Source organism: Arachis hypogaea, chromosome 10 (genome assembly GCF_003086295.3).
Source record: "Arachis hypogaea cultivar Tifrunner chromosome 10, arahy.Tifrunner.gnm2.J5K5, whole genome shotgun sequence".
In the NCBI taxonomy this organism is placed as follows: Eukaryota; Viridiplantae; Streptophyta; class Magnoliopsida; order Fabales; family Fabaceae; genus Arachis; species Arachis hypogaea.
Window position 1 is genome coordinate 46,682,684 of NC_092045.1, and position 11,232 is coordinate 46,693,915.

At 41.6% G+C, this 11,232-nt stretch overlaps 1 non-coding gene across 1 annotated transcript; it reads right to left on the minus strand.

Moving 5' to 3' along the window:
- On the minus strand, positions 1 to 104 carry LOC112718513 (small nucleolar RNA R71). Its single transcript, XR_003160850.1, has one exon. It is a non-coding gene; the product is annotated as a small nucleolar RNA R71 (small nucleolar RNA).
- Positions 105 to 11,232: the final 11,128 nt, after the last annotated feature.

Sequence of the window (11,232 nt, forward strand, 5' to 3'; positions counted from 1 at the left end):
AAGCTAAGAGTGGATGTTCAAACCTTCAAACAAAAAGATGGTGAATCCCTCTATGAAGCTTGGGAAAGATACAAGCAGTTGACCAAAAGATGTCCATCTGACATGTTTTCAGAATGGACCCTATTAGATATATTCTATTATGGTCTCTCTGAATTTTCGAAAATGTCACTGGACCATTCTGCAGGTGGATCTATTCACCTGAAGAAAACGCCTGAAGAGGCTCAAGAACTCATTGACATGGTTGCAAACAACCAGTTCATGTATACCTCTGAGAGGAATTCCGTGAATAATGGGGTCCCTCAGAAGAAGGGAGTTCTTGAAATTGATGCTCTGAATGCCATACTGGCTCAGAACAAAGTGTTGACTCAACAGGTCAACATGATCTCTCAAAATCTGAATGGATTGCAACATGCATCCAACAGTACTAGAGAGGTAGCTTCTGAAGAAGCTTATGATCCTGAGAACCCTGCCATGGCAGAGGTTAATTACATGGGTGAACCATATGGAAACACCTATAACCCATCATGGAGAAATCACCCAAATTTCTCCTGGAAGGATCAACAAAAGCCTCAACAAGGCTTTAACAATGGTGGACGCAATAGGCTGAATAATAGTAAGCCATATCCATCATCTCCTCAGCAACAGACAGAGAACTCTGAACAAAATAATTCTAATTTAGCTAATATAGTCTCTGATCTGTCAAAAGCCACTTTCAGTTTCATGAATGAAACAAGATCCTCCATTAGGAATTTGGAGGCACAAGTAGGGCAGCTGAGTAAAAAAGTTATTGAAACTCCTCCCAGTATTCTCCCAAGTAATACAGAAGAGAATCCAAAAGGAGAGTGCAAAGCCATTGACTTAGTCAACATGGCCGAATGCATCAAGGAGGAGGAGGACGAAAATCCCAGTGAGGAAGACCTCCTGGGACGTCCTCCAAGCAAGAAGGAGCTTCCTATTAAGGATCCTGAGGAATCTGAGGCTCATACAGAGACCATAGAGATTCCATTAAATCTCCTTCTGCCATTCATGAGCTCTGACTATTATTCATCCTCTGAAGAGGATGAAGATGTGACTAGTGAGCAAGTTGCTCAATATCTAGGAGCTATCATGAAACTGAATGCCAAGCTATTTGGTAATGAGACTTGGAAAAGTGAACCTCCCTTGCTCATTAGTGATTTGGATACTTGGATTCAGGAAACTCTACCTCAAAAGAGACAAGATCCTGGCAAGTTCTTGATACCTTGCACCATTGGCACCATGAGCTTTGAAAAAGCTCTGTGTGATCTTGGGTCAGGGATAAACCTTATGCCACTCTCTGTAATGGAGAAGCTAGGGATCATTGAGGTGCAACCTGCTTTGTTCTCACTGCAATTGGCAGATAAGTCAGTGAGACAAGCTCATGGGATAGTAGAGGACGTGCTAGTAAAAGTTGAAGACTTTTACATCCCTGCTGATTTCCTAATCCTAGATACTAGGAAGGAAGATGATGAATGCATCATCCTAGGAAGACCTTTCCTAGCCACAGCAGAAGCTGTGATAGATGTCAACAGAGGAGAGTTAGTCCTTCAATTAAATGGAGAATACCTTGTGTTTCAAGCACATGGCAATCCCTCTGTGACAAAAGAGAGTAAGCATGAAGAGCTTCTCTCAGTTCAAGGTCAAGAAGAGCCCACACAGTCAAACTCTAAGTTTGGTGTTGTGAAGCCACAACCAAACTCTAAGTTTGGTGTTCAAACCCCATATCCAAACTCTAAGTTTGGTGTTGGGACTAGACAACATTGACTTGATTGCTCTGTGGCTCCATGAGAGCCACTGTCAAGCTATTGACATTAAAGAAGCGCTTGTTGGGAGGCAACCCAATTTTATTTATCTAATTTTATTTTATTTTGTTTCTTTGTTATTTTTGTGTTTAATTAGGTACATGATCATGAGGAGTCACGAAAAAATCAAAAAAATTAAAAACAGAGTCAAAAACAGAAGAAAAACATTTTTCACCCTGGAGGACGCACGGGCCGGCGTTCAGCGCCCAGAAGATGCATCTGGCCAGCGTTCAGCGCCAGAACAGAGCATCTTCCTGGCGCTGAACGCCCAAAACAAGCAACATCCTGGCGTTTAACGCCAGGATGCGCACGCAGAGGACAATCTGGCGCTGAACGCCAGAAACAAGCTTGAAACTGGCGTTCAACGCCAGAATCAAGCATCACATGGGCGTTTAACGCCCAGAACATGCACCAATGGGCGTTTGAACGCCAGAATGGTGCATGAAGGCAATTTACACGCCTATAGGGTGAAGGAATGGTATTTCTTTTCACCTCAGGACCTGTGGACCCCACAGGATTCCCACCTCAGGATCTGTGGACCCCACAGGATCCCCACCTACCTTTTCTTTTAATCCTATTCACACTCTCCTACTCCAAATCTCATTCTCAATGTCACCCTTCCCAAAAACCTTCACCAATCACATCAATTTCTCTTCCCAATTACCCCATGCACCATTCACATCAACCTCCTCTTCCCCATAAACCCCACCTACCCCCATTACATTCAAATTCAATTTCCCACCCATTCCCACCCAAAATGGCCGAAACCTAACCCTCCCCCCTCCCTATAAATACCTCCCTTTTCTTCTTCCTTTTCACACAACACTACCCACTCTTCTCTCACATAGCCGAACCCACTTCTCTCCCTCTCTTCCAAATTCTCTTCTTCTTCTTCTTCTACTCTTCTTTTCTTTTTGCTCGAGGACGAGCAAATTTTAAGTTTGGTGTGGTAAAAAGCCTAGCTTTTTATTTTTCATTCACCATCAATGGCACCCAAGACCGGAGTTTCCTCAAGAAAAGGAAAAGGGAAGGCAAAAGCTTCCACTTCCGAATCATGGGAAAAGGAGAGATTCATCTCCAAGAGCCACCAAGACCACTTCTATGATGTTGTGGCAAAGAAGAAGGTGATCCCTGAGGTCCCCTTCAAGCTCAAAAAGAATGAGTATCCGGAAATCCGACATGAGATCCAAAGAAGAGGGTGGGAAGTCATAACCAACCCCATGCAACAAGTCGGATTATTGATGGTTCAAGAGTTCTATGCTAATGCATGGATCACAAGGAACCATGATCAAAGTATGAACCCGAATCCAAAGAATTATCTCACAATGGTTCGGGGGAAATACTTAGATTTCAGTCCGGAAAATGTGAGGTTGGCGTTTCATCTACCCATGATGCAAGGTGATGAACGCCCCTACACAAGGAGGGTCAACTTCAATCAAAGGTTGGACCAAGTCCTAATGGACATTTGTGTGGAAGGCGCCCAATGGAGAGTAGACTCCAAAGGCAAACCAGTCCAACTAAGAAGACTGGACCTCAAGCCTGTAGCTAGAGGATGGCTGGAGTTCATCCAAAGATCCATCATCCCTACAAGCAACCGATCTGAAGTTACTGTGGATCGGGCCATCATGATTCATAGCATCATGATTGGAGAAGAAGTAGAGGTTCATGAAGTCATAGTCAATGAACTCTACAAAATAGCTGACAAGCCTTCATACATGGCACGGCTAGCCTTCCCCCACCTCATATGCCATTTATGCTACTCAGCTGGAGTTATCATAGATGGAGATGTCTCCATTGAAGAAGACAAGCCCATCACCAAGAAAAGGATGGAGCAAACAAGGGAAGTTCCTCACGGCCCCCAAGGAGAACATGAGGAAGTTCATCAACAAATGCCTCATGGAATGCACTTTCCTCCCAACAACTATTGGGAGCAACTCAGTACCTCCTTAGAAGACTTGAGCCAAAACGTGGAACAACTAAGGGTGGAACACCATGAACACGCCCTCACTCTCCAAGAAATAAGAGAAGATCAAAGAGCTATGAGAGAGGAGCAACAAAGGCAAGGAAGGGACATAGAAGAGTTGAAGAACATCATTGGTCCTTCAAGAAGAAGACGCCACTAAGAGGTGGATTCATTCCTTGTTCTTTATTTTCTTTCTGTTTTCGGTTTTTAAGTGTTATGTTTATCTATGTTTTTGTGTCTCTATTTCATGATCATTAGTGTGTAACCATGCCTTAAAGCTATGAATAAAATCCATTAGTCTTTCACCTCTCTTAAAAGAAAAATGTTTTAATTCAAAAGAACAAGAAGTACATAATTTTCGAAATTATTAGTGAATTTGATTTAATTATATTGATGTGGTGGCAATAATTTTTGTTTTCTGAATGAATGAATGAACAGTGCATATTTTTGATCTTGTTGTTTATGAGTGTTAAAATTGTTGGTTCTTGAAAGAATGATGAACAAAGAGAAATGTTATTGATGAACTGAAAAATTCATGAATTGATTCTTGAAGCAAGAAAAAGCAGAAAAAAAAAAAGTGGCGAAAAAAAAATAGAAAGAAAAAGCAAGCAGAAAAAGCCAATAGCCCTTAAACCCAAAAGGCAAGGGTAGCAAGGATCCAAGGCTTTGAGCATCAATGGATAGGAGGGCCCAAGGAAATAAAATCCAGGCCTAAGCGGCTAAATCAAGCTGTCCCTAACCATGTGCTTGTGTCATGAAGGTCCAAGTGAAAAGCTTGAGACTGAGTGGTTAAAGTCGTGATCCAAAGCAAAAGAGTGTGCTTAAGAGCTCTGGACACCACTAACTGGGGACTTTAGCAAAGCTGAGTCACAATCTGAAAAGGTTCACCCAGTTATGTGTCTGTGGCATTTGTGTATCCGGTGGTAATACTGGAAAACAAAGTGCTTAGGGCCACGGCCAAGACTCATAAGTAGCTGTGTTCAAGAATCAACATGCTTAACTAGGAAAGTCAATAACACTATCTGAAATTCTAAGTTCCTAGAGAAGCCAATCACTCTAAACTTCAAAGGAAAAAGTGAGATGCCAAAACTGTTCAGAAGCAAAAAGCTACAAGTCCCGCTCATCTAATTAAATTAATATTCATTGATATTTTGGACTTTATAGTATATTCTCTTCTTTTTATCCTATTTGATTTTCAGTTGCTTGGGGACAAGCAACAATTTAAGTTTGGTGTTGTGATGAGCGGATAATTTATACGCTTTTTGGCATTGTTTTCATTAGTTTTTATGTTAAATTCACATTTCTGGACTTTACTATGAGTTTGTGTGTTTTTCTATGATTTCAGGTAAATTCTGACTGAAATTGAGGGATTTGAGCAAAACTCTGAAGAAGGCTGACAAAAGGACTGCTGATGCTGTTGGATTCTGACTTCCCTGCACTCGGAATGGATTTTCTGGAGCTACAAAACTCCAATTGGCGCGCTCTCAACGGCGTTGGAAAGTAGACATCCAGGGCTTTCCAGCAATATATAATAGCCCATACTTTATTCGAAGAATGACGACGTAACTTGGCGTTGAACGCCAAGTACACGCTGCTGTCTGGAGTTAAACGCCAGAAAAACGTCATGATCCGGAGTCAAACGCCCAAAACACGTCATAACCTGAAGTTTGACGCCAAGAAATGCCTCTACACGTGAATTCATCAAGCTCAGCCCAAGCACACACCAAGTGGGCCCCGGAAGTGGATTTATGCATCAATTACTTACTCATGTAAACCCTAGTAGCTAGTCTAGTATATATAGGACATTTATCTATTGTATTAGACATCCTGGATTGTAAATTGAATCCTGTGATCACGTTAGAGAGGGCTGGCCATTCGGCCATGCCTGAACTCTTTGCTTATGTATTTTCAACGGTGGAGTTTCTGCACACCATAGATTAAGGGTGTGGAGCTCTGCTGTACCTCAAGTATTAATGAAATTCTATTATCTTTTATTCAAATCTCTCTTATTCTTATTCCAAGATATTCATTCGTACCCAAGAACATGATGAATGTTATGAGTCAGATTACCCTCATTATCATTCTCACTTATGAACGCGCGTGATTGACAACCACTTACGTTCTACATGCAACAGAGCTTGAATGCGTATCTCTTAGATTCCCCAACAGAATCTTCGTGGTATAAGTTAGATAGTTGGCGGCATTCATCTGGATCCGGAAAGTCCAACCTTGTCTGTGGTGTTCCGAGTAGGATCCTGGGAGTCCGGAAAGTCCAACCTTATCTGTGGTGTTCCGAGTAGGATTCCGATCATGAATGACCGTGACGTGCTTCAAACTTTAACCTGCTGGGCGTTGGTGACAGACGCAAAAGAGGGATTCTATTCCAGTAGGAGCGGGAACCAACCGGTGATTAGCCGTACTGTGACAGAGTGCGTTGCATAGTTTTCACTGCGAGGATGGGATGTAGCCATCAGCCATGGGTGATGCCTCCAGACTGGTTAGCTGTGCGAGTGACAGCCGCACAGGTTATTTCCCCGTGAGGAATGAAAGTAGCCACAGTTGATGGTGAACCCCTATACAAAGCTTGCCATGGAAAGGAGTAAGAAGGATTGAGTAGAAGGAGTAGGAGAGCAGGCGTCCAAGAGCTCTACAGCATCTCCATCCGCTTATCTGAAATTCCCACCAATGAATCTGCATAAGTCTTCTATCCCTGTTATTATTCCATTTTATTTATTATAATTACAATTCCTCTTTTTTCTGCCTGACTGAGATTTGCAAGGTGACCATAGCTTGCTTCATACCAACAATCTCTGTGGATTCGACCCTTACTCACGTAAGGTTATTACTTGGACGACCCAGTACACTTGCTGGTTAGTTGAACGGAGTTGTGACTTCAAATAAACAGTGCCCTAAGAGTAAAATCATACAAGACCAAAAAGTCAATATCATTGATCACAATTTCGTCCACCAATGGCCTTGCACTCTTCTTTTGGATTTTCTTCTGTATTGCTTGGAAGAGTACTAGGAGGGAGTTCAGTAATTTTCTTACTCAGCTGACCCACTTGTGCCTCCAAATTCCTAATGGAGGACCTTGTTTCAATTATGAAACTCTGGGTGGTTTTGATTAGATCAGAGACCATGGTTGCTAAGTCAGAGTGGCTCTGCTTAGAATTCTCTGTCTGTTGCTGAGAAGATGATGGAAAAGGCTTGCTATTGCTAAACCTGTTTCTTCCACCATTATTGTTGTTGAAACCTTGTTGAGGTCTCTATTGATCCTTCCATGATAGATTTGGATGATTTCTCCATGAAGGATTATAGGTGTTTCCATAGGGTTCTCCCATGTAATTCACCTCTTCCATTGAAGGGTTCTCAGGATCATAAGCTTCTTCTTCAGATGAAGCGTCCTTAGTATTGCCTGGTGCAGCTTGCATTCCAGACAGACTTTGAGAAATCATATTGACCTGCTGAGTCAATATTTTGTTCTGAGCTAATATGGCATTCAGAGTATCAATCTCAAGAACTCCTTTCTTCTGATTTGTCCCATTGTTCACAAGATTCCTTTCAGAAGTGTACATGAATTGGTTATTTGCAACCATTTCAATCAGTTCTTGAGCTTCTGTAGGCATCTTCTTCAGATGAAGAGATCCTCCAGCAGAGCTATCCAAAGACATCTTGAACAGTTCAGACAGACCATCATAGAAAATACCTATGATGCTCCATTCAGATAGCATATCAGAGGGACACTTTCTGATTAATTATTTGTATCTTTCCCAAGCTTCATAGAGGGATTCTCCTTCCTTCTGTCTGAAGGTTTGGACCTCCACTCTTAGCTTACTCAATTTTTGAGGTGGAAAGAACTTTGCCAAGAAGGCATTGACTAGTTTTTCCCAAGAGTTCAGGCTTTCTTTAGGTTGTGAGTCCAACCACATCCTAGCTCTGTCTCTTACAGCAAAAGGGAATAGCATAAGTCTGTAGACCTCAGGGTCAACCCCATTGGTTTTGACAGTGTCACAGATTTGCAAGAACTCAGCTAAAAACTGATGAGGATCTTCCAATGGAAGTCTATGGAACTTGCAATTCTGTTGCATCAGAGAAACTAATTGAGGCTTAAGCTCAAAGTTGTTTGCTCCAATGGCAGGGATAGAGATGCTTCTCCCATAGAAGTCGAGAGTGGGTGCAGTAATGTCACCTAGCACCTTCCTTGCATTGTTGGCATTATTGTTGTTTTCGGCTGCCATGTCTTCTTCTTCTCTGAAGATTTCTGTTAGGTGATGACGTGTCATCATATACCTATTTTTCTATGCTTATTCATACAAGAAATTGATGATTAGTGCTTAAATATTGCATTCTTTTGTACTTAATTGGAAGATTTCCTTGATCTTTTAATTTTATAAATCTTGTAGGAAATAAGAAGAAAAAGAAGCAAAGAAGCACAAAAAAAGGAGAAAAAAAGAGCTTTGGGGTACACTTTGAAGTTGGGGTACACTTAGGAGCCTTAGGCCACGCTTTTAAAAGCGTGGCCCATGACCAAATCAAAGAAGAAAACAACTAGCACGCACACTGCCCTGCCCTTGCCAAGGGCAGGGCAGAATCATGATGAAACAAAGTGAGGTTAGAGCAAATTTTCGCTAAGTTAAAATCTGGCCGCTCACAGCATGACCATGCCTACTTCAAAGGGCTATAACTTGAGCTACAGACGTCCAATTGATGTGCTTCTAGTTGCGTTGGAAAGCTGACATTCAGAGCTTTCCAACGATATATAGCAATCCATATTTGGCGTACAATTGAGGCAGGAACGAAAGGCATCTTTAAGGGCCAAAAACAAGCGAAAATAAACCAAAATGCTTCCATCAAGGCTCGAAGAGGGAGACACAAGGAAACCAAGGAAGTCTGCCCTCAAGGAGAGCAGAATGCCCTCTTGGAGGGCAATGTCGTGTTCTCTTCATGAAAATTCAAGGAAAAATTGCAACAACTTCCTCCACCAAGTTTCGAACACAAGACCTCTAGGAAGCCAAGCCTAGGCGTGAATTAGGTGCCAAGAAGAAAAAGCCAAGCAATGCACTCCATGGGATTCGAACTTGGCACTCCCCAAAGGAAACATTGCCATGCCCTCCGCAAGGGCAGGGCAGCATTTTGTTGTGGCACGGCCAGCGCACCATTCTGGCACACCAAGGAACAATTCGGCAGCACCAGCAGCACGCACAGGCACCAAACTGGCGCACCAGAATTTTCTGCCCTGCCCTCGCGAGGGCAGGGCAGCATCCTGCAGCACACACCAACGCACCACGCTCGCACCAAGGCCACACGCATCAAATCCTGCCCTGCCCTTGACAAGGGCAGGGCAGCCTCCTGGGAGCAACATGGGCCAAAATTCAACCAAAATTTCATTAAAATTCAATTCTTCTCCAAATTGAATCAAGGCCAACCAAACCTATTTCTCCTCAAATCCAAAGCAAGCAAAGCCCACATCATCACTCAAAGGCACATGGATCAATTAAATTAGGATTTTCATTTTTGTAATTTATTTTAATTTCATTTTCATTTTTCATTTTGTAAAGCCTATATAAAGGCATCAATAGAAGCTCGATTAGAGAGGGAAAAGGCTTGCTCCATTAGGAGTGGTAGTAGTAGATAGCTCTCTCTTTGAGTTTTCATTTCTATTTTGAATCTTGGGTAGAGATTGGAAGGAATTCTGTTTTCATTCACCATCTGAAACATCTCTACTTTGTTCTTCTGCATAATTGAGAATTGGATTTACATTTCACTTGCGGCTTGATTTGCTTCTCTTCTACTGATTATTTTCTACTTTGATCAAGGAAGGAATTGAGATCTAGACCTGTTTTCTAGTCTCTTTGATTTCCTGAGATCTTCATTTTAATTTACCAATTGAGTTGAATTTAATTTCTATTTGCTTCTTCAAGCAATTCTACTTTCTGTTTGAGATCGGTTGCAAGTTACTATATCTTTTACTTCTCTGTTTGATTGCCATTTACAATTTCTTGTTTGATTTCTTGAATCCCAGCTCCCAAAATCCTTTTATTCTTCCTGCAATTTAAATTTTCAGTTGCTTGATTTATTGCTTCCTTTAATTTCCAGCACCCACTCCCCTTTACATTTAATGCAATTTACTTTTCTTGCAATTTAAGTTTCAGCTATTTTACTTTCTTGCTCTTTAATTTTTTTTGCCCATTTACATTCTGCAACTTTATCATTCCTACAATTTACTTTCTGTTGATCAACTTCACACAATTCACTTCAATGTTAGCTTGACTAAACTAATCACCCACTAAAGTTGCTTGATCCATCAATCCCTGTGGGATCGACCTCACTCTTGTGAGTTATTACTACTTGATGCGACCCGGTATACTTGCCGGTTGGATTAGTGTGTTGGAAATTCGTTTTTCCTCAAAAACACCATCAAGTTTTTGGCACCGTTGCCGGGGATTGAAATAGATTGAGAATGATTAAGTGAAGTGGAGGTCTAGATCAAGCACTTTTTCTTTATTTTTTTACTAACATACTAACTGTTTGAGAAATTGCCTCTATTAACTCGCTAACAATTTATCTCAATTAACTGCACTCAATTCTCAAGCGTGCTGTTGTTTGATCATCTTGATTGTTTGCGTACGAGTTTCTACAGACAAAGGGTATCATGACATGAAGCCACCACTTATTACATTCATCAAGAACAATTGTTCTTATGACGGAAATCCGTCGGAAGATCCTCAGCAGCACATATCCACTTTTCTGAAGACTAGTAATGCAGTCAAAACCGATGGTCCAGATCATGACACTTATAAGATCTTGTTATTCCCTTTCTCATTAAAGGGTGAAGCTGCACAATGGTTTGAAACTTTTCCCCAAGGAAGTATCACTAGTTGGGATGATTTGGTCACCAAATTTCTGGCCAAATTCACCTCATCCAGACAGATCATCCAGTTGAAAGAGGAGGAACATCTATTCACACAAGGGGAGGAAGAACCACTTTTCAAAGCCTGGGAAAGATACAAGAAAGCAACTGATAAAGTGGGCTTCCGAGCTTTTTATGAAGGACTAACCCGAGAAACAAGAAAAGCAGTGGATTACTTCTCAGATGGCCTACTCAAAGCAACAACAACTACCCAAGGAATTGCAAATTTCAATGACAAAGGAGTCATCAACCAGCACTCATGTGAGAAACCACAGAATGCAATTTCTAAAAAAGAAGTAATGAAACTTGAAGGAATGAAGGCATCCATGAACCTGAACAATCAAACGCAACATCAAACACAGCAACATATGGGGCTGAGGGATGGAAAAGTTGATGGCCAAATTTCCACCATGGAGACCTCATTCTTATCTAAGAATGGGGGAGGCCCGATATCAAGAACAAAGAAGTTTTAACCAGGGCAAATCTATGACCACAAACAACCAACATCACTTATCCACCAGTGCCAATCAAAGCCAATA